Source organism: Cherax quadricarinatus, chromosome 2 (assembly GCF_038502225.1).
Source record: "Cherax quadricarinatus isolate ZL_2023a chromosome 2, ASM3850222v1, whole genome shotgun sequence".
Lineage (NCBI taxonomy): Eukaryota > Metazoa > Arthropoda > Malacostraca > Decapoda > Parastacidae > Cherax > Cherax quadricarinatus.
The window spans coordinates 45,359,031-45,383,867 of record NC_091293.1 but is presented as its reverse complement, the minus strand read 5'-3'; the positions used below and the strand labels follow the sequence as shown (position 1 = coordinate 45,383,867).

General features: G+C 41.8%; 1 protein-coding gene across 1 annotated transcript in view; it reads left to right on the top strand.

Moving 5' to 3' along the window:
• The first annotated feature begins 235 nt into the window (after positions 1-235).
• The window catches only part of wts (serine/threonine-protein kinase warts), a 113,111-nt gene continuing 88,509 nt past the window's right edge, over positions 236-24,837 (top strand). Inside the window, exons 1-2 of the mRNA XM_053782175.2 lie at positions 236-370; positions 7,452-7,854. The gene's annotated coding sequence lies outside the window, so the exon portion shown is untranslated. The remainder of the gene's footprint in view (positions 371-7,451; positions 7,855-24,837) is intronic.

Below are 24,837 nucleotides of genomic sequence, written 5' to 3'. Positions count from 1 at the left end.
CACCAGCACCATCGTCTGCCTCCCTGAGCTCAACATTACCTCGCATTCCACTGTCACCAAGCGCTACTCACCCACATTCCTCTGATGAATGTTTGTGTGCTCAGTAACTTTCCTCCTGAGTGGTGGCTACCGTGAGAGTCCTTGTCTCCTGCACCAATGAGAGGCAAGATCTCGGCCACCCGACCAATGGGAGCTCTGGTAACATTGAGCGCCGCATCTCTCATAGAAGTTTCTTGATATTACTTTTGAGTGAGTGGACTGAGTCGTGTGTATGAGTTGAACCTTAATCGTGTGTTTTAAGTGGGTTAATTAGTGATTTTGTGATTGTAAAGGAAATATTTGCCTTCCACAAGGTGTAATAAAGCTAAAGGTAAGCGAAGGAGGAGGGTGAGGAGCCCAGAGTGTCGTTAAATAAGAGCGTAGAGGGAGAAAACTCCTGTTTGATTCTTAAGGAATTCTGCCTTCAAAATGGCGTCCTGCAAAAGGCTGAATAGAAATCATAACATAAGGCTAAAGAGATGTATTGAGGCAGTGACATGAAGTGAGTGTGGGTAGGTGGCACACTAGGTGGTAGCCAGTGTTGGTAAGACCCATCATATAAAAATTAAGGTGAGAGTAGATGTGAGGGTGATGCAAGCCACTACCACCACAGCTACATTCCTGCCTCCTCATCTCTCTCACTCACATATTAGTGACTATGTGCGCTACACTCCCCTCCCTGGGGCTGCTGACTCTCCCTGGGGCTGCTGACTCTCCCTGGGGCTGCTGACTCTCTGGGGCTGCTGACTCCCTGGGGCTGCTGACTCTCCCTGGGGCTGCTGACTGGGGCTGCTGACTCCCTGGGGCTGCTGACTCCCTGGGGCTGCTGACTCCCTGGGGCTGCTGACTCCCTGGGGCTGCTGACTCTCCCTGGGGCTGCTGACTCCCTGGGGCTGCTGACTCCCTGGGGCTGCTGACTCCCTGGGGCTGCTGACTCTCCCTGGGGCTGCTGACTCTCCCTGGGGCTGCTGACTCCCTGGGGCTGCTGACTCTCCCTGGGGCTGCTGACTCTCCCTGGGGCTGCTGACTCTCCCTGGGGCTGCTGACTCTCCCTGGGGCTGCTGACTCTCCCTGGGGCTGCTGACTCTCCTTGGGGCTGCTGACTCCCTGGGACTGCTGACTCCCTGGGACTGCTGACTCCCTGGGACTGCTGACTCTCCCTGGGACTGCTGACTCTCCCTGGGACTGCTGACTCTCCCTGGGGCTGCTGACTCTCCCTGGGGCTGCTGACTCTCCCTGGGGCTGCTGACCCTCCCTGAGGCTGCTGACTCCCTGGGGCTGCTGACTCCCTCAGGGGCTGCTGACTCCCTCTGGAGCTGCTGACTCTCCCTCTGGGGCTGCTGACTCCATCTGGGGCTGCTGACTCCCTCTGGGGCTGCTGACTCTCCCTCTGGGGCTGCTGACTCTCCCTCTGGGGCTGCTGACTCTCCCTCTGGGGCTGCTGACTCTCCCTCTGGGGCTGCTGACTATCCCTCTGGGGCTGCTGACTCTCCCTCTGGGGCTGCTGACTCTCCCTCTGGGGCTGCTGACTGATATATAGTGTGAGCGACGCTGATCCACCGTCTTACATCAATATTATTATACATTTGTTGTGTTTGGTGAGGAGAGTTGTATACCTCACCAAGTGTTGTGTTTGGTGAGGAGAGTTGTATCTCACCAAGTGTTTTGTTTGGTGAGGAGAGTTGTACCTAACCAAGTGTTGTGTTTGATGAGGAGAGTTGTACCTCACCAAGTGTTGTGTTTGGTGAGGAGAGTTGTACCTAACCAAGTGTTTTGTTTGGTGAGGAGAGTTGTACCTAACCAAGTGTTGTGTTTGATGAGGAGAGTTGTACCTCACCAAGTGTTGTGTTTGGTGAGGAGAGTTGTACCTAACCAAGTGTTGTGATTGGTGAGGAGAGTTGCACCTCACCAAGTGTTGTGTTTGGTGAGAAGAGTTGGTGTTTGGTGAGGAGAGTTGTACCTAACCAAGTGTTGTGTTTGGTGAGGACAGTTGTACCTCACCAAGTGTTGTGTTTGGTGAGGAGAGTTGTACCTAACCAAGTGTTGTGATTGGTGAGGAGAGTTGCACCTCACCAAGTGTTGTGTTTGGTGAGGAGAGTTGCACCTCACCAAGTGTTGTGTTTGGTGAGGAGAGTTGTACCTCACCAAGTGTTGTTTTTGGTGAGGAGAGTTGTACCTCAACAAGTGTTGTGTTTGGTAAGGAGGGATGCACCTCACCAAGTGTTGTGTATGGTGATGAGAGTTGTACCTCACCAGGTGTTGTGTTTGGTTAGGAGAGTTGTACCTCACCAAGTGTATTGTTTGGTGAGGAGAGTTGTACCTCACCAAGTGCTGTGTTTGGTGAGGAGAGTTGCACCTCACCAAGTGTTGTGTTTGGTGTCCTAGGAGAGGTGCACCTCACCAAGTGTTGTGTTTGGTGAGGAGAGTTGTACCTCACCAAGTGTTGTGTTTGGTGAGGAGAGTTGTACCTCACCTAGTGTTGTGTTTGGTGAGGAGAGTTGCACCTCACCAAGTGTTGTGTTTGGTGAGGAGAGTTGCACCTCACCAAGTGTTGTGTTTAGTGAGGAGAGTTGCACCTCACCAAGTGTTGTGTTTGGTGAGGAGAGTTGTACCTCACCAAGTGTTGTGTTTGGTGAGGAGAGTTGGACCTCACCAAGTGTTGTGTTTGGTGAGGGGAGTTGCACCTCACCAAGTGTTGTGTTTGGGTAGGAGAGTTGCACCTCACCAAGTGTTGTGTTTGGTGAGGAGAGTTGTACCTCACCAAGTGTTGTGTTTGCTGAGGAGAGTTGTACCTCACCAAGTGTTGTGTTTGCTGAGGAGAGTTGCACCTCACCAAGTGTTGTTTGGTGAGGAGAGTTGGACCTCACCAAGTGTTGTGTTTGGTGAGGAGAGTTGTACCTCACCAAGTGTTGTGTTTAGTGAGGAGAGTTGTACCTCACCAAATGTGTTTAGTGAGGAGAGTTGTATCTCACCAAGTGTTGTGTTTGGTGAGGAGAGTTGCACCTCACCAAGTGTTGTGTTTGGTGAGGAGAGTTGCACCTCACCAAGTGTTGTGTTTGGTGAGGAGAGTTGTACCTCACCAAGTGTTGTGTTTGGTGAGGAGAGTTGTACCTCACCAAGTGTTGTGTTTGGTGAGGAGAGTTGTACCTCACCAAGTGTTGTTTGGTAAGGAGAGTTGTACCTCACCAAATGTTGTTTGGTAAGGAGAGTTGCACCTCACCAAGTGTTTTGTTTGGTGAGGAGAGTTGTACCTCACCAAGTGTTGTGTTTGGTGAGGAGAGTTGCACCTCACCAAGTGTTGTGTTTAGTTAGGAGAGTTGCACCTCACCAAGTGTTGTGTTTGGTGAGGAGAGTTGTACCTCACCAAGTGTTGTGTTTAGTGAGGAGAGTTGCACCTCACCAAGTGTTGTGTTTGGTGAGGAGAGTTGTACCTCACCAAGTGTTGTGTTTGGTGAGGAGAGTTGGACCTCACCAAGTGTTGTGTTTGGTGAGGGGAGTTGCACCTCACCAAGTGTTGTGTTTGGGTAGGAGAGTTGCACCTCACCAAGTGTTGTGTTTGGTGAGGAGAGTTGTACCTCACCAAGTGTTGTGTTTGCTGAGGAGAGTTGTACCTCACCAAGTGTTGTGTTTGCTGAGGAGAGTTGCACCTCACCAAGTGTTGTTTGGTGAGGAGAGTTGGACCTCACCAAGTGTTGTGTTTGGTGAGGAGAGTTGTACCTCACCAAGTGTTGTGTTTAGTGAGGAGAGTTGTACCTCACCAAATGTGTTTAGTGAGGAGAGTTGTATCTCACCAAGTGTTGTGTTTGGTGAGGAGAGTTGCACCTCACCAAGTGTTGTGTTTGGTGAGGAGAGTTGCACCTCACCAAGTGTTGTGTTTGGTGAGGAGAGTTGTACCTCACCAAGTGTTGTGTTTGGTGAGGAGAGTTGTACCTCACCAAGTGTTGTGTTTGGTGAGGAGAGTTGTACCTCACCAAGTGTTGTTTGGTAAGGAGAGTTGTACCTCACCAAGTGTTGTTTGGTAAGGAGAGTTGCACCTCACCAAGTGTTTTGTTTGGTGAGGAGAGTTGTACCTAACCAAGTGTTGTGTTTGGTGAGGAGAGTTGTACCTCACCAAGTGTTGTGTTTGGTGAGGAGAGTTGTACCTAACCAAGTGTTTTGTTTGGTGAGGAGAGTTGTACCTAACCAAGTGTTGTGTTTGATGAGGAGAGTTGTACCTCACCAAGTGTTGTGTTTGGTGAGGAGAGTTGTACCTAACCAAGTGTTGTGTTTGGTGAGGAGAGTTGTACCTCACCAAGTGTTGTGTTTGGTGAGGAGAGTTGGACCTCACCAAGTGTTGTGTTTGGTGAGGAGAGTTGTACCTCACCAAGTGTTGTGTTTGGTGAGGAGAGTTGTACCTCACCAAGTGTTGTGTTTGGTGAGGAGAGTTTTACCTCACCAAGTGTTGTGTTTGGTGAGGAGAGTTTTACCTCACCAAGTGTTGTGTTTGGTGAGGAGAGTTGTACCTCACCAAGTGTTGTGTTTGGTGAAGAGAGTTGTACCTAACCAAGTGTTGTGTTTGGTGAGGAGAGTTGTACCTCACCAAGTGTTGTGATTGGTGAGGAGAGTTGCACCTCACCAAGTGTTGTGTTTGGTGAGGAGAGTTGCACCTCACCAAGTGTTGTGTTTGGTGAGGAGAGTTGTACCTCACCAAGTGTTGTGTTTGGTGAGGAGAGTTGCAACTCACCAAGTGTTGTGTTTGGTGAGGAGAGTTGCAACTCACCAAGTGTTGTGTTTGGTGAGGAGAGTTGTACCTCACCAAGTGTTGTGTTTGGTGAGGAGAGTTGCACCTCACCAACTGTTGTGTTTTGTGAGGAGAGTTGTACCTCACCAAGTGTTGTTTGGTGAGGATAGTTGTACCTCACCAAGTGTTGTGTTTGGTGAGGAGAGTTGTACCTCACCAAGTGTTGTTTGGTGAGGAGAGTTGTACCTTACCAAGTGTTGTGTTTGGTGAGGAGAGTTGTTCCTCACCAAGTGTTGTGTTTAGTGAGGAGAGTTGTACCTCAGCAAGTGTTGTGTTTGGTAAGGAGAGATGCACCTCACCAAGTACTTGTTGTGTATGGTGATGAGAGTTGTACCTCACCAAGTGTTGTGTTTGGTGAGGAGAGTTGCACCTCACCAAGTGTTGTGTTTGATTAGGAGAGTTGTACCTCACCAAGTGTTGTGTTTGGTTAGGAGAGTTGTACCTCACCAAGTGTTGTGTTTGGTGAGGAGAGTTGTACCTCACCAAGTGTTGTGTTTGGTGAGGAGAGTTGCACCTCACCAAGTGTTGTGTTTGGTGAGGAGAGTTGCACCTCACCAAGTGTTGTGTTTGGTGAGGAGAGTTGTACCTCACCAAGTGTTGTGTTTGGTGAGGAGAGTTGGACCTCACCAAGTGTTGTGTTTGGTGAGGAGAGTTGTACCTCACCAAGTGTTGTGTTTGGTGAGGAGAGTTGCACCTCACCAAGTGTTGTGTTTGGTGAGGAGAGTTGGACCTCACCAAGTGTTGTGTTTGGTGAGGAGAGTTGCACCTCACCAAGTGTTGTGTTTGGTGAGGAGAGTTGCACCTCACCAAGTGTTGTGTTTGGTGAGGAGAGTTGCACCTCACCAAGTGTTGTGTTTGCTGAGGAGAGTTGCGCCTCACCAAGTGTTGTGTTTGATGAGGAGAGTTGCACCTCACCAAGTGTTGTTTGGTGAGGAGAGTTGGACCTCACCAAGTGTTGTGTTTGGTGAGGAGAGTTGTACCTCACCAAGTGTTGTGTTTAGTGAGGAGAGTTGTACCTCACCAAATGTGTTTAGTGAGGAGAGTTGTATCTCACCAAGTGTTGTGTTTGGTGAGGAGAGTTGCACCTCACCAAGTGTTGTGTTTGGTGAGGAGAGTTGCACCTCACCAAGTGTTGTGTTTGGTGAGGAGAGTTGTACTCACCAAGTGTTATGTTTAGGGAGGAGAGTTGCACCTCACCAAGTGTTGTGTTTGGTGAGCGGAGTTGTAATTGTTGTGTTTAGTGAGAAGAGTTGTACCTCACCAAGTGTTGTGTTTTGTGAGGAGAGTTGTACTCGCCAAATGTTGTGTTTGGTGGATAGAGTTGCACCTCACCAAGTGTTTGCTGAGGAGAGTTGCACCTCACCAAGTGTTGTGTTTGGCGAGGAGAGTTGCACCTCACCAAGTGTTGTGTTTGGTGAGGAGAGTTGCACCTTCCTGAGTGTTCTGTTTGGTGAGGAGAGTTGCACCTCACCAAGTGTTGTTTGGTGAGGAGAGTTGCACCTCACCAAGTGTTGTGTTTGGTGAGGAGAGTTGCACCTCACCAAGTGTTGTGTTTGGTGAGGAGAGTTGCACCTCACCAAGTGTTGTGTGGTGAGGAGAGTTGCACCTCACCAAGTGTTTTGTGAGGAGAGTTGTACCTCACCTAGTGTTTTGTGAGGAGAGTTGTACCTCACCTAGTGTTGTGTTTGGCGAAGAGAGTTGCACCTCATCAAGTGTTGTGTTTGGTGAAGAGAGTTGCACCTAACCGACAGATACCTCACCACACTTCTCAGATGCTGTGTTTAATTGATGCCTCGAGATGAACTTGGAAATATAAATTGTGACATGAATAAGGAAGTGTGTGGTGAGTGGTGGTGCTGCTGCTGCTGCTGCTGCTGCACTTCGAAAAGCATTCAGTGTAACTAACTTAAGTGGACACTTGTGGCAAGTGTTAACACTTGACTGTGCTCAGTAATAGCTGAACACCTGCGCTCTGCTACTACTATATTATTGCTAAAATTATATTGCAAAATCTTAAAATGTAATTTGAACATTGTGTGTATCATCTTTTACATACATTCATATATATATATATATTTAATATATAAATGCTAATGAAGAGTGCAGTTCTAACCTTCTGGTAACTAAATACTTGAATACAGTGGCTGGAAAATTTAGGAAAGAATTAGTTTGGTAATGCAGTTACAGATTAGTGAAAAAAAGTGCCAAGAAGCATTATTGAAGCATATACTTTGGAAAGCTTTAGACACAAGTGCTTATTGATGGTGTGAGTAGGACCTGTCTTGCATGGGCCACTGGACTTTCGGCAGTCATCTCTCTTTTTTCCATATGGATTTCACCTTAGACACTGACAGCAGTATCCAGGATTGTAAATATGACAGCCTGTGTTGTTTAGAATTTCTTGAAAGCATAGAAGGAAATGCTAATCCTATGTTACTTTAGTATTTCTTAAAGAAATATAACACCTTGGGTATTTTCAGTGAGGATATAATTTTTTTTATCTGAATAGTTTTGCCAGCTGTCAGTAATTACATGTGCTAATTGTAGGTAATATTTTATGCTTATGCATTGCTAATAAAGTTCAGATATGCTTTCAGTACATTGTTATAGAAACATGAATTCCTTTCAACAGGTAGCTAAATTTGGCGGGAGGGTCCAGTAGAATCAAGAGTGTGGATGTTGTGTGCAGTCTGTTCGTCTCATCCCGTGTGCAATACAAGATGCCAATGGCTGTGTACAACTTTTGACACTCGGTCGAACTCTTGGTCACTCCAAACAACCAAGCAAAACTTAACCTTTGTGCCTCTTCATTGCTGAAGGAAGTAAAGCATTGCTCACTACTGCCTTATAATGTGGTTTTATAGTGTTTACGAGTGCTAGATAATGGGACAAAGAAAAAAATTATTTTTAAAAAGTGAATTGTTGTAATCTGCCAAAGTTATTATGCATTAAGAATGTGCCAGTGACAAAAGTTGTGTTGCATACTCTGCGGTGCTCATCTGAGTACGCTCTGAAGATCTCCCAGTAAATATAAGGTGAGTGGAACAATATGGATATTTTGTACTTTAACCCTTTACCAACAAAAATAATAAATAATGTGATTTTTGTTCAGATGGGTATCTGGAAGTTACTGAATTTTCAAGTCACCAGTGTTAGTTATCCAGACAACAGGCTCCTTGGTGATAAAATATAAATACAAATTATCCAGCTTGTTATGTTATAGCTGTTATGTTTGTGTTTGATGATACTTTTACATTATTTATACATGGGAGAACTCTTCACCCATAGGAAAATGTTTGAGACTTTCTGAGGGATAAGTGACTTGGGAATGAAATCACTTATATTAAGTACAGGCATATAAGCTTATTTAGGCTTAATGCATAACTTTAAATATTTGTAGTCGTTTTATGCAGTAGGACTAAATCCAGGATAGCCCAATGAGGATGAACAGTGTGACTTCAATTCCACTGGGGTTCTGCAATACCAAACACACACGGTTCATATTTTCAAGGCATTGCAAAATACGTACGTGTCTTTTTAAACCAAAATAAATATATATTATTTATTGTATTAGCTTAAATTCTATCTTGCTCAATGTGACTGCCATAGTACCTGTACTAATATCAGCAATCAAAACAATGTTCAGAAGTTACTGATTAGTCAGAATTTTAATATTTTCGTACCTGTGATATACCTGTGACTGATTTTAAGAGCTTTGACTAAGCTTTGTTACTGAGTATCAGTTCCTTCACACTGTTGTTTATAGTGACCCTCTGACCCACAGTTATCACAACCTGGTTAATCTGGCACTTGGTAGAGATTGTGATCCAGTTTCCTCTTGGAGACTTCTACAATAATTCCAACAGTATTCCTGATATTTCCTGGTAGCAGATTGAACATAAGAATGGAAGAAAACTGCAGAAAGCCTACCAGTTCATACTACCTGGTTACCTGGAGGTTATTCCAGGGATCAACGCCCCCGCAGCCCGGTCCATGACCAGGCCTCCCGATGGATCAGGGCCTGATCAACTAGGCTGTTACTGCTGGCTGCACGCAGTCCAACGTATGAGCCACAGCCCGGCTGATCCGGCACTGACTTTAGGTATCTGTCCAACTCTCTCTTGAAGGCAGCCAGGGGTTTATTGGCAATTCCCCTAATGCTTGATGGGAGGCTGCTGAACAGTCTTGGGCCCCAGACACTTATGGTGTTTTCCCTTAGTGTACCAATGGCTCCCCTACTTTTTATTGGGGGCATTTTGCATCGCCTGCCCAGTCTTTTACTCTCGTAGGGAGTGATTTCTGTGTGCAGATTTGAGACCATTCCTTCCAAGATTTTCCAAGTGTAGATTATGATATATCTCTCCCTCCTGCATTCCAACGAGTACAAGTCAAGTTCTTCCAAGCGTTCCCAGTAGTTAAGGTGCTTGACAGAACTTATACGTGCGATTTCACCTGCTTTGAATGGAGATGTTAATGTACAGCAGTATTCCAGCCTAGAGAGAACAAGTGATTTGAAAGGATCATCACTGGCTTGGCATCTCTCGTTTTGAACGTTCTCATTATCCATCCTATCATTTTCTTTGCACGTGCGATCGTGGCACTGTTGTGATCCTTGAAAGTGAGATCCTCAGACATTACTACTCCCAGGTCCCTTACATTATTTTTCCGCTCTATTGTATGGCCAGAGTCTGTAGTATACTCTGTTATTATCTCCTCCAGTTTTCCATAACGGAGTAGTTGGAATTTGTCCTCATTGAACATCATATTGTTTACAGTTGCCCACTGGAAAACTTTGTTTATATCTTCTTGGAGGTTAACCGCATCCTCAGCAGATGACAGCCTCATGCAGATCCTAGTATCATCCGCAAAGGATGATACAGTGCTGTGATGTATATCTCGGTCTATGTCTGATATGTGGATGAGGAATAAGATGGGGGCAGATCTTTCTCAAATTCAAACCCTCTTAACAGATACATTTGTTTATCCTAGCTTAGATAACCCTTCTATCCCATGCTGTGCAACTCCTTATCCAACCCTCCCCTCTCACCCATGTATTTGTCTAATCTTATTTTTTAAGATACCCAAAGTTTCAGCTTCAGTAACCCTTCTGGGCTGATTGTTCCATTTATTGACAGCTCAATTTCAGAACCAGTACAGTACTTTCCTACATCGTTTATAAACCTAACCTTATCCAATTTTAATTCGCTATTTCTTGGAGGGATTTTTTTCAGTGTCCAATTTATATATCCATTATTTTTGCCTATCTTCCACTTATACACTTCTTATACCTTTCCTCATTCTGTCTTGCATGTTCTCTAATTAATTTATATTCATTTTGTAGTATGGAGACCAGAACTGAGTTGCATAATCTAAGTGAGGCCTTACTATACATTACTAGTAAGGCCTCGCTTAGATTATGCTGTTCAGGTTTGTTTTCCTTACTACAGAATGGATATAAATTAATTGGAGAACATACAGAGAAGGTTGACAAAGTTGATGCACTGTATAAGGACTCTTCTAAGTAAGTAAGTAAGTTTATTCAGGTATACACAAATACAGTTACATAGAGTTATCATACATAGCAGCATATGTATAGAGAACCTAGGATAACCCAAAAAAGTCAGACAGTGACTTATTTCCATTGGGGTCCTTTTACCTTATTATTATAATATAAAGGTTATAATATTTTCTTATTATTCTATAATGAAGATAACATCTTGTTATTATACTAAAAAATCTATCTACTACACGAGGGTCATTAAGACTATCTACAATACGGGGGTCATTACTAGGAATAAGGTAAAATTTACACGTATGTTAGCTAAAAAATAGAAAGTCATTCCCCTCCCTTTCTGTAGCTCCATTCATCAGACACCTTTTGGCACTCTTCTTGAACTGGTTCATGCTATGACTGGCTTTGACATGTGTGGGCAGTCTGTTCCATTCCTTTATTGCTGTACAATAAAAGGTGTTTGAAGCCTGGCCAATGACTGTTACTACAAAGTTGTGCTCTCTCCCCCTAGTACTATGATTGCTTTGGTTCCCAACCTTGACAAAATTGACAGCAAGATATTCTGGACATTGTGAGCAATTTTATAAACATGATTTAGCTTCAGTTATTTTACTCTGTCTTCAACATTCAGCATATCCAACTGCTGTAATTCATTCTGGCCTACATGCTCTCTTGGTCCCAGCCCCAGGATGAATCTTACGATTTTGTTCTGGGTGATTTGCAGTCTATCTTTCAGTTTTTTTGTCAAGGCAGAGTACCATGAAGAGTAAGCGTAATCCATATGGCATTGTATAAGGGCTAGACATAGGGTCCTGCGAGCCTCAGTAGGTAGACACTGTGCTTGTCTATACAGGAACTTCAGTCTGGCATTCGCTTTCTTTACTACACTATTCCCTATCAATTCTCCTGACATGCATGGGTCAAAGGTGATTCCCAGATATTTTACTGATGAAACCAAAGTGATGGGCTCCCCATTACACTGGACATTAAAATTATTTACCCCTCTCAGTTTATGTTTCATGCCAAAGAGAATGGCTTCAGTTTTCCCGAGGTGTAATGATAGTTTGTTGTCTACTAACCATTTGCTGCAGGACTCCAGTTCCAGTGTTAAAACATTAGCTATATCTTGTGGGTCTTTACCTGGCACTAACAGAGCACTGTCATCTGCATACAGTAGGAGTTTGCACTTGACATTGATAGGCATGTCATTGACATAACAAAAGAATAATAAGGGACCCAGAATACTACCTTGGGGAACTCCACATGCTATCGGCAGGGGTTCTGATTTTGTTTTGTTGATTTTGACAATTTGTCTCCTGTTGCTAAGGTAGGACTTAAACCAGTCTACTGAACCTATACCGATAGCTTGAAGTTTCTTACATAATATATTGTGGTTGACAGTATCGAAGGCCTTTTGCAGGTCTAAGGTTACAATACCTATGAGGTTCCCCTTTGACATTTCAGTTCTCAGGTAATCCATCAGATTAATTAGGGAGGTGTCGGTTGAGTAAGGTCTTCTAAAGCCCGATTGATATCTATGGAGAATGTTGTTGTCATTAAGGTACTTAACTACTTGAGAGTACACTGCCCTCTCTAGAATTTTGTATATTATACTGAGTATACTAACAGGCCTATAGTTACTTACATCAGACTTACTATTTTTCTTGAAGATAGGAGTAACTCTGGCCTCCTTGAACCCATCTGGTACGGTATTAGTGGTGATTGATAGATTTATTATGTGAGCAATAGGGATTGACAGTTCAGAAGCACCATCTTTTAGGAGCTTAGACGGGATGTTATCCGGGCCAGTGCTCTTAGTTGGGTTTAACCTGCTTAGTTCTTTTTGAATAAAGTCATGAGATACACTTACTAGTTGACAACTGTTTGGGGTTACCCCTTTATTGGTATAGTATGTTTGAAACTTATCAGAGTCTGTGTTAAAGGTATTTGATGCAGCTGGTAGTTTACTTACTAGTGTTGATGCAACAGATGTGTAGTAGGAATTAAAGCAATCTGCCACCTTAGATGTTTCGTGGCATACCTCATTATCGATAGTGATACTATGTTAGACCTGAGAGCCTTGAACCTTTGCTCTCGAAAGATGTAGAATAAGAGGAGATATCATTGAAGTACAATGTAAGTAGATGATGGGCATAAACAAAGGCAATATAAATAAAGTACTGAGCACCTCTGCAAAAACAGTGATTATGTGTGAGTGAGGTGAAAGTGTTGAATGATAATGAAAGTATTTTCTTTTTGGGGATTTTCTTTCTTTTTGAGTCACCCTGCCTCGGTGGGAGATGACTGACTTGTTGAAAAAAAAAAAATTAGATTTAGAAAGGACATAGGTAAGTACGGGTTCTCGAATGGAGTTGTCATTGCATGGAACAGTCTTCTGAGTAGGGTAAGCCTTAAGACCTTGGGTAGCATAAAAAGAGATAGGACAGATATACGAATGAGAAAGGCTGTATGTATTTGATTAGTATCTGAGATATTGAAGTGTTCCTCCATTCTTATGTTCTTAGTGTTTGGCCTGTCTGCCTGATATAATCTTGGTTGCAGAGCTTATTCCTTAGGTAGCATTGATAATGAGTTGGGCAAATATTTTTGTTAGTGAGTCTGGGCTTGTTAAGGACCTGCCAGGTAGGCCTGCTGCAGTGTTCCTCCTTATGTTCTTATGTATACACATGTCTTGTTTGGTGAGGATGAGTCCTTAGATGCCAGCGATGTCTGGAAGTCTCACTAATTGCTGTCACCGACACCATAGAATGTAATACAGGTCCTCCATCACAAATCCGGCATCATTGGGACCTGTAGCGTGCCGGATTACTGAGTTTGCCGAATTACAGAGTGGTTAGGTTAGAATACACTTAATAAAATGAACTAACTTGACATGCACAGTTCATTGAACATCGGCAAAAATTGAGCATTTCCGCTACTTTGAGCTCAATTTCAAGGTACTTTTCATTATGAAAGCAATCAAAATCATGTCTATTTCTGTAATATACCTTCCATTCTATAAAATGAGTCCAAAAAATGAGAATACAACCATAAAACCCATACGAAAATATACTGCGAAGAGGCGGCTGATGGCTGAGAAGTGAACTTCCTTATTTATCGTCCGTCTTTTTTATTTTTGTTGTACATTAAGAAGCATCTTTCCATCATACATTGCCCAAGTTTCAATGAGATAGCCCAAGAAACAACCGAGAAAAAAAAATATTTACCATAAATCATATATAGCCCAACAAACAACCGAGAAAAAAAAAATATTTACCATAAATCATATATGGCAAGCCCAAGCTAGGTACTGGAAATAAGTCACTTTGTCTGACCTTTCTGGGTTATCCTAGGTTCTCTATACATACACTGCTATGTATGATAATCTATGTAACTATTTGTGTATACCTGAATAAACTTGTTTACTTCTAGTCTGTCAACTGAGTATAAGAAACTGCCCATTCACTTATTTCAACTACCCAATAAAGTGGTCAGAAATTGGCAATTTGGCCGATTTCACACAAATTTCAACAGATGCCAATTTCAAAATAGGGTCCAGAAAAAACAATGCAGACATTCCTGGCACTAAAATAACATTTTCTCTGTTCATTAGTCACGGCTCCAGGCCCCTCTTATATTACTCTTGCTTACCATTTGGAATTTTTATTCACAAAAAAATAGAAGATTTACTATTATGCAGACTACTGCATTATTGTAATAATTGTATAAATATTGTCAATCCATTCTTGACTCCATACTGGAATTTAGACTGGCAGGCAGACAGGTATTGGACGGTGACCTCATTTGTTTACTCTTGAGCTTCGCTAAAGAATAGAACATTTTCGCTACTGTGAGCGCAATTTCAAGGTACTTTTCGTCATGAAAGCAATCAAAATCATATCTATTTCTGTAATATATCTTTCATTCTATCAAGTGAGACTGAAAAAATGAGAATATAACCATAACAACCATACAAAAATATACCGCTAATGGCTGAGAAGTGAACTCCGCTATTTATGATCTGATTTCTTTCATTTTTGGTGTACGTGAAGAAGTATCTTTCCATCATACATTGCCCAAGTTTGAATAAGATAACCCTACAAACAACTGAGAAAATAATAATAATAATATAATAATAATAAAGTTGGTAGAATTACCGACAATATGTAAAGTAAAAGGACACAAGTGCAACTAATGTGACATTTTATTGTGGCAACGTTTCGCTCTCCAGGAGCTTTTATCAAGCCATTGATAAAGCTCCTGGAGAGCGAAACGTTGCCACAATAAAATGTCACATTAGTTGCGCTTGTGTCCTTTTACTTTACATAATAATAATAATAATAATAATAATAATAATAATAATAATAATAATAATAATAATAATAATAATAATAATAATAATAATATCTTTATTTACTACACGTACATGTACAAGGTATACAGGCCTAGCTGACATCAGTGACATACTACTGTATAGAAAGGCACTTGTTATGCTGAGTATTTCAAGAAAATTAGGTCAGTGTCCCAGGATAACACCCACACTAGTCGACTAACACCCAGGTACCCATTTACTGATGGGTAAGCATAGACAACAGGTGTAAAGAAACACGCCTAATGTTTCTACCCTGGCTGGGAATCGAATATTTACCAAAAAACATATATGGCTAACCCAAACCAGATACTAAAAATAAGCCACGTTGACTTTGGGGTTATCCTAGGTTCTCTACACATATGCTGCTATGTGTGATAATCTATAGGGAGAAAATAACTTTTTTGTTTCATGTTTATGGTGGAGTACGAGTGTATATCATAGTTAGCCCTGTGCTATACTCCGTTTTCTCTAAAATAAGCCACCAAGATAGGAGAATGGTATTTGTTTACCATATCCTCTTCATAACTCTGCCGAACTGCTCGGTGTTATGCCAAATATTATTCATTCTGGAGTATTTAACATGTTTTATGTTATTTATATTGATTCTTATGCCACATTAGATCAATTGTGATAGGCAAATAAGCTGTAGTGTTGATATTAGCATAATAATAAAACATTCTCCTGCTTCATGAGACTGAGCTCATGACAACCGACAGTGGCTTCAAAGCCACCTTATCTTTAATGGATAATGTACTGTGTAGGTGCTTTACATAATGAGAAGCATTTCTTTTATTCATTGGAACCATGGCTAGGGCTGAAAGTAAGCAGGTTAAAACAATAAATGGAGAAAAAGTAATTGGAATGACTTATGCAGCAAGTAGCGCCACCAAACAGTACCAGCAGGTTGGTGTGGCGACCCTGGAAATTTGAAATTATGCTAGCCAAAATTAGTGCCGAATAACTGAAGGAACCAAATAACTGATTGCCGGATTTGTGATGGCGGACCTGTAGTGGAAACTACAAAATTTCCAAAACATTAGCATACATGATACTCAACCAGGTTACACACTGCCTACCAAACAACACAGGGGTCACATGATCCCATTGTCTACCCATCCTCATCCCAACATAGTATTCTTAAGGTCACCATGTGTCACTCACACCTTACTCTCCACCTATACAATAGACCCTTACATCACACGGTAGTTATGTTCCCGATCATGCCATGTTAGATAAATCCGTGTTAGATAAACTGAAGAACTTATGGGAAAAATAGGGTTACGTTCCTGGGAGCCCTGAAAAAGCCAAACAACTTGTTTTTAGACCTCCAGATCTTACAAAAATAAAAGTGAAAATATATTTGTTGTTCATTGTCATGTATTATGTTGTTTTTTACTGCTTAAAACTACAGATGGAACAGAAATAATAGATTTCTTACCTTAAATTGTGGGTGCTGGTGTTTGTCGATGATTGTGAAGAGTGGAAAGTTATGTTGTGGCTCTACTGGGTTGAGGTGGATAGTAGAGGTTCTGATACTGAAGTCGATGGTTGTACTGAAGTGTGCATAAATTCTGTAATGGATATCTGGGCTATTTTACCCTGCAGTACATTATACAGTTAACAGTAAGGCATCAGCTGCTCTAGACACCATTTCAGAACATAGCTTCTAGGTTTATCAAGGTCCTCTTTAAGTCAGTAAAGTCAGTCAGTCAAGTCAGTCATTCAAGTCAGTCAGTCAGTCCAGTTAAGTAAGTCAGTCAGTTTGTCAAGTAAGTCAGTCTGTCGGTAAGTCTGTCAAATGAGTCAGTCACTTGTTCATCACACACACTCATATATTTACCTCATTCTTTTTAATTGTACAAACTGGAGACAGTGGTCTCACCCACAGCAAGGCGGCGGCCTGAGCTAGGGAAATATCCCGCAGGCGACGCTCCAAATTTTTTCCCCTCCCGCAAATCGAACCGTGTTAATTTTATGAAGTGTTGTATAAAATTATTCCACAATTTTTCAATAGTGTAGTAACCAAAACATGCCAGATAGATCTGTGTAATATAAGGGCCTACTTTATATACTGCCTTTTTAACCCCTTGACTGTCGCAACCCCCAATCCTGAGGTGTCTCCTGGTGTCGCAAAATTTAAAAAAAAAATTATTTTTTCTTATGAAATGATAGAGAATCTTTTCCCGATTGTAATGACACCAAAAAAACGAAATTTGATGGAAAACTGATGAAATTATGCTCTTGCGAAGTTAGCGACCTCGGCGATATTTACAAATCGGCTATTTCACCCACTTTGAGCCCTATTTTCGGCTAATTCCGTTGTTCCAGTTGACCAAACTCATAGCTATTTATTTAGAACTCCATTTTTTCTATCGATTGAGTACAAGAAACTGCCCATTTACCGATTTCAACTATCCAATAATGTGGTCAGAAATTTGCAATTTGGCCAATTTCACAAAAATTAAAAAATATGACAATTTCAAAATAAGGTCCAGAATGAACAATGCAGACATTCCTGGCTCTAAAATAACATTTTCTTTGTTCATCAGTCATGTCTCCAGGCCCCTCTGATATTACTCTTGCTTTCTATTTCAAATTTTTATTCAAACAAAAAATAAAAGACTTACTATTATGCAGACTACTGCAATACTGTAATAATTGCATAAATAACATCAACCCATTCATGACTGCATATTAGAATGGCTAGTTGGACATTTATTGGACAATGACATCATTTGTTTACTTTTGAACATCAGCAAAAATCAAACATTTCCCCTACTTTGAGCTCCATTTCCAGGTTCTTTTTATAGTAAAATCAATCAAAATTACCTCAATTTCTATAATATGTTTTCCATTCTATCAAATGAGACCAAGAAAACGAGAATACAACCATAAATACTAAACGAAAATAGACCACAAATTCGGCATTTTAATTAAAAAAAACGGTCGGAGTTTTTTTTTTCTCATTATGCACTGCGTGCTCCAGAATTTTTTTTATGTGGTGCACACTGACCACACAGACCCATTCTCTCACATGTGGGCCTACCAGCTTTCTCCTGCTTGATTTGAAGCCGATAGAATTTATGAGTATATACGTCAAACAGGGTACCTCGTAAGACGTATATATACGGACGCGACAGTCAAAGGGTTAAGTGAGTAGTACATACATACTTATTTGTAGGGAGTCAAGTGTAGGTATCCCTGGCTTCCTGTCTCATACTTAATATATGATATTTAAAGCAGCCCAGAGAGAGAAAATACACATACAGTACACTCATTATTTACCTTAAAATGTGTGTAGTCTTTAGATGCCATCATAAACAAAGGGAGAAGTAATGAATAATTCATGCCGAGAATTTTTAACAAAAGCGAAGTGGGAGAGTGACTAGGCCAAATGCAGATTAATACGTGTTTTCTCTTACGCTGGACTAGAGAAAATGTAATGTTTTCCCTCCGACTGCCACCCCTCGATAGTTTATATACTATGTAACGTGTTTCTTATATAATTTTGAAGAAAATACCATAGATGGATTAATGAAAATGTCTATTATTATTTTTTTTATTATCACACCGGCCGATTCCCACCAAGGCAGGGTGGCCCGAAAAAGAAAAACTTTCACCATCATTCACTCCATCACTGTCTTGCCAGAAGGGTGCTTTACACTACAGTTTTTAAACTGCAACATTAACACCCCTCCTTCAGAGTGCAGGCACTGTACTTCCCATCTCCAGGACTCAAGTCCGGCCTGCCGGTTTCCCTGAATCCCTTCATAAATGTTACTTTGCTCACACTCCAACAGCACGTCAAGTATTAAAAACCATTTGTCTCCATTCACTCCTATCAAACACGCTCACGCATGCCTGCTGGAAGTCCAAGCCCCTCGCACACAAAACCTCCTTTACCCCCTCCCTCCAACCCTTCCTAGGCCAACCCCTACCCCGCCTTCCTTCCACTACAGACTGATACACTCTTTAAGTCATTCTGTTTCGCTCCATTCTCTCTACATGTCCGAACCACCTCAACAACCCTTCCTCAGCCCTCTGGACAACAGTTTTGGTAATCCCGCACCTCCTCCTAACTTCCAAACTACGAATTCTATGCATTATATTCACACCACACATTGCCCTCAGACATGACATCTCCACTGCCTCCAGCCTTCTCCTCGCTGCAACATTCATCACCCACGCTTCACACCCATATAAGAGCGTTGGTAAAACTATACTCTCATACATTCCCCTCTTTGCCTCCAAGGACAAAGTTCTTTGTCTCCACAGACTCCTAAGTGCACCACTCACTCTTTTTCCCTCATCAATTCTATGATTCACCTCATCTTTCATAGACCCATCCGCTGACACGTCCACTCCCAAATATCTGAATACGTTCACCTCCTCCATACTCTCTCCCTCCAATCTGATATTCAATCTTTCATCACCTAATCTTTTTGTTATCCTCATAACCTTACTCTTTCCTGTATTCACCTTTAATTTTCTTCTTTTGCACACCCTACCAAATTCATCCACCAATCTCTGCAACTTCTCTTCAGAATCTCCCAAGAGCACAGTGTCATCAGCAAAGAGCAGCTGTGACAACTCCCACTTTGTGTGTGATTCTTTATCTTTTAACTCCACGCCTCTTGCCAAGACCCTCGCATTTACTTCTCTTACAACCCCATCTATAAATATATTAAACAACCACGGTGACATCACACATCCTTGTCTAAGGCCTACTTTTACTGGGAAAAAATTTCCCTCTTTCCTACATACTCTAACTTGAGCCTCACTATCCTCGTAAAAACTCTTCACTGCTTTCAGTAACCTACCTCCTACACCATACACTTGCAACATCTGCCACATTGCCCCCCTATCCACCCTGTCATACGCCTTTTCCAAATCCATAAATGCCACAAAGACCTCTTTAGCCTTATCTAAATACTGTTCACTTATATGTTTCACTGTAAACACCTGGTCCACACACCCCCTACCTTTCCTAAAGCCTCCTTGTTCATCTGCTATCCTATTCTCCGTCTTACTCTTAATTCTTTCAATTATAACTCTACCATACACTTTACCAGGTACACTCAACAGACTTATCCCCCTATAATTTTTGCACTCTCTTTTATCCCCTTTGCCTTTATACAAAGGAACTATGCATGCTCTCTGCCAATCCCTAGGTACCTTACCCTCTTCCATACATTTATTAAATAATTGCACCAACCACTCCAAAACTATATCCCCACCTGCTTTTAACATTTCTATCTTTATCCCATCAATCCCGGCTGCCTTACCCCCTTTCATTTTACCTACTGCCTCACGAACTTCCCCCACACTCACAACTGGCTCTTCCTCACTCCTACAAGATGTTATTCCTCCTTGCCCTATACACGAAATCACAGCTTCCCTATCTTCATCAACATTTAACAATTCCTCAAAATATTCCTTCCATCTTCCCAATACCTCTAACTCTCCATTTAATAACTCTCCTCTCCTATTTTTAACTGACAAATCCATTTGTTCTCTAGGCTTTCTTAACTTGTTAATCTCACTCCAAAACTTTTTCTTATTTTCAACAAAATTTGTTGATAACATCTCACCCACTCTCTCATTGCTCTCTTTTTACATTGCTTCACCACTCTCTTAACTTCTCTCTTTTTCTCCATATACTCTTCCCTCCTTGCATCACTTCTACTTTGTAAAAACTTCTCATATGCTAACTTTTTCTCCCTTACTACTCTCTTTACATCATCATTCCACCAATCGCTCCTCTTCCCTCCTGCACCCACTTTCCTGTAACCACAAACTTCTGCTGAACACTCTAACACTACATTTTTAAACCTACCCCATACCTCTTCGACCCCATTGCCTATGCTCTCATTAGCCCATCTATCCTCCAATAGCTGTTTATATCTTACCCTAACTGCCTCCTCTTTTAGTTTATAAACCTTCACCTCTCTCTTCCCTGATGCTTCTATTCTCCTTGTATCCCATCTACCTTTTACTCTCAGTGTAGCTACAACTAGAAAGTGATCTGATATATCTGTGGCCCCTCTATAAACATGTACATCCTGAAGTCTACTCAACAGTCTTTTATCTACCAATACATAATCCAACAAACTACTGTCATTTCGCCCTACATCATATCGTGTATATTAATTTATCCTCTTTTTCTTAAAATATGTATTACCTATAACTAAACCCCTTTCTATACAAAGTTCAATCAAATTACCTACCACACCCTCTCTAAAAGTTTCTCCTACTTTAGCATTCAAGTCCCCTACCACAATTACTCTCTCACTTGGTTCAAAGGCTCCTATACATTCACTTAACATCTCCCAAAATCTCTCTCTCTCCTCTGCATTCCTCTCTTCTCCAGGTGCATACACGCTTATTATGACCCACTTCTCGCATCCAACCTTTACTTTAATCCACATAATTCTTGAATTTACACATTCATATTCTCTTTTCTCCTTCCATAACTGATCATTTAACATTACTGCTACCCCTTCCTTTGCTCTAACTCTCTCAGATACTCCAGATTTAATCCCATTTATTTCCCCCCACTGAAACTCTCCTACCCCCTTCAGCTTTGTTTCGCTTAGGGCCAGGACATCCAACTTCTTTTCATTCATAACATCAGCAATCATCTGTTTCTTGTCATCCGCACTACATCCACGCACATTTAAGCAACCCAGTTTTATAAAGTTTTTCTTCTTCTCTTTTTTAGTAATTGTATACAGGAGAAGGGGTTACTAGCCCATTGCTCCCGGCATTTTAGTCGCCTCATACGACACGCATGGCTTACGGAGGAAAGATTCTTTTCCACTTCCCCATGGACAATAGAAGAAATAAAAAAGAACAAGAGCTATTTAGAAAAAGGAGAAAAACCTAGATGTATGTATATATATATATGCATGTGCGTGTCTGTGAAGTGTGACCAAAGTGTAAGTAGGAGTAGCAAGATATCCCTGTTATCTTAGCATGTTTATGAGACAGAAAAAGAAACCAGCAATCCTACCATCATGCAAAACAGTTACAGGTTTTTGTTTCACAGTCATCTGGCAGGACGGTAGTACTTCCCTGGGTGGTTGCTGTCTACCAACATAAAATAAGACATTTAATGTGCCCTAGAGTGATTATTATTACATATTAGTATTATTACTATGGCATTAAGACTAGAGGGACACTCTTAGTAAACGAGTAACAAAGGCATGTTTATATGCTATGTAACGTGTTCTTTATATACAGTGGAACCCTGAGTTTCGAACTTAATCCGTTCCAGGAGCTAGTTCTAAAGTCGAAATGTTTGAAACTCGAAGCAATATTTCCCATAAGAAATAATGTAAATACAATTAACTCGTTCCAGAAGCCCACAAATACTCGCCAAAAAAAAAAAAAAAATTATATATAGATAAATTACAGTTTTACATACACACAACAAACATACATAGTACAATTAGTAATAGATAAATAAACATGTAAATAAACATATAAAATAACATTTTTACTTACGTTTATTGAAGATTGTTGATGGCATCTGGAAGACAGGGAAGAGGAATGTGGGAGCACTTATTGTTTGGAAGGGGAATCCCCTTCCATAAGGACTTTAGGTAACAAGTCCTTATCTGGGGTTACTTCCCTTCTTTAAGATTTCTCTAAAGTGGGACATGGTTCTGTTACTGAACTTGTTGTTTTGCTTGCTCAGGGTGATATTTTTCAGCAAATGCCTGCACCCTATTCCACATTGCACAAATTTCCTTAATCTTTGAAGAAGGCACCATCCACCACCACCACCATTCACCAATACCATCCACCACTATCCACCACCACCACCATCCACCAATACCATCCACCAATACCATACACCACCACCATCCACCAATACCATCCACCAATACCATCCACCACCACCATCCACCACCACCATCCACCAATACCATCCACCAATACCATCCACCAATACTGTCCACCACCACCATCCACCAATACCATCCACCACCTCCACCATCCACCACAACCACCATCCACGACCACCACCACCACCATCCACCAATACCATCTACCACCATCCACCTCCATCCACCACCACCCACCACCACCACTACCACTATCTACCAATACTATCCACCACCATCCACCAATACCATCCACCACCACCATCCACCACCACCATCCACCACCACCAATACCATCCACCACCACCATCCACCACCACCATCCACCACCACCAATACCATCCACCACCACCATCCACCACCACCATCCACCACCACCAATACCATCCACCACCATCCACCACCCACCATCCACCAATACCATCCACCACCACCATCCACCAATACCATCCACCAATACTATCCACCACCACCATCCACCAATACTATCCACCACCACCATCCACCAATACCATCCACCACCTCCACCATCCACCACCACCATCCACCACCACCACCACCATCCACCAATACCATCCACCAATACCATCCACCAATACCATCCACCAATACCATCCACCAATACCATCCACCACCACCATCCACCACCACCACCATCCACCACCACCAGTACCATCCACCACCACCAATACCATCCACCACCACCAATACCATCCACCACCACCACCATCCACCAATACCATCCATCACCACCATCCACCAATACCATCCATCACCACCATCCACCATCACCACCATGGTTGCTTATTTCACAGTCACACTTAATAAACAAGCACCAAACACAATGAATTAATTGTGAAATGTTTAAATAAGCACGCAGGTTAGTGTTCACTCAAGCATAAACAAAGCCAGACTGGCTCATGATGCCTGCGCGGGGGACGCGGGCAGGTGGACAGGTCTGGTACGCGGTTCGAAACACTGGGCAAGTTCAATACTTGGGACAAAATTGGTTAGAAAAAAGTGGTCGAAACTCAAAGCATTCGATAGTCGATATGTTCGAAGTTCAGGGTTCCACTGTAATTTTGAAGAAAATGTTATAGATGGATTAATGAAAATGTCTATATTAATGTAAAATAAGACATTTAGTGTGCCCAAGAGTGAGTCATGAATGTATGAGCAGCCCAGGCAGACGCATCTGGTACGTACGATTTCTGAGCAGATATATGAAACCCGGGGTAAAAATTTGCCGAAAAATGTGGTTGAGATCCGAATTGTACAATTTCCACACCGGACAAAATCTGGGGGGTCCACTGTACTTCTAATATGTGTAAACCCAGGTAATCTTATTGATATATGTGAATCCAGGTAATCTGTTAGCTTTATTATGCATGCTTAGGCACTGCTGTCTTTTCTTTAGATTACACATTCCATATGGTCACGTTCTGTATTATTTAGTTTATATGTTCTAGGGCTATTCACACTTCTGAGCTTTAGGACTTTTCATTTATTTGCACTGAACTGAATCTGCCACTTTTCTGACCACTACAGTAGCTTGTCTGAGTACTTCTGAAGTTCAGTGGCATCTTCCTCTCAATCTATCATTCTGCTTATTTTTGTGTCATCGTGAAATTTGTTCATCACTTGTTCTCTTGTCAAGGTCATTAATATAAATTATGAACAACAGTGGGCCTTCAATTGATCCTTGTGGAATGCCACTTGTGACTGGTCCTCACTGATTTCACCCCATTTATGCAGATTCTCTGCTTCCTGTTGGTCAGCCATTCTTTGATCCATGATGGGACTTTTTACTCAGTACTATGAGCTGCCACTTTCTTAAGTTTTTTTGTATGGTAATCTATCAAAAGTTTTAATGAAATCTGAGTAAACAATACTGTAGTCTTTATCAAGGTGTAGTGCCTCAAATGATTTACTGAAGATAGTCAGTAAATTAGTCAGGCAGGAACATCCCATTATGAATCCATGTTGAGTATCATGTATCAAATTATGCTTATCAATGTAGGTATATGGTTCAGAGAAAGACATCTTGATGAATTAGACACGTGCAATACTTAGGTATCACATGTGGATTTGTCCACTGTGATATCACTTATGACTGCTTCATCTCACCTTTATTATATTTTTTTATTAACATATCGGCCAATTCCCACCAAGGCAGGGTGGTCTGAAAAAGAAAAACTTTCATCATCATTCACTCCGTCACTGTCTTGCCAGAGGGGTGCTTTAC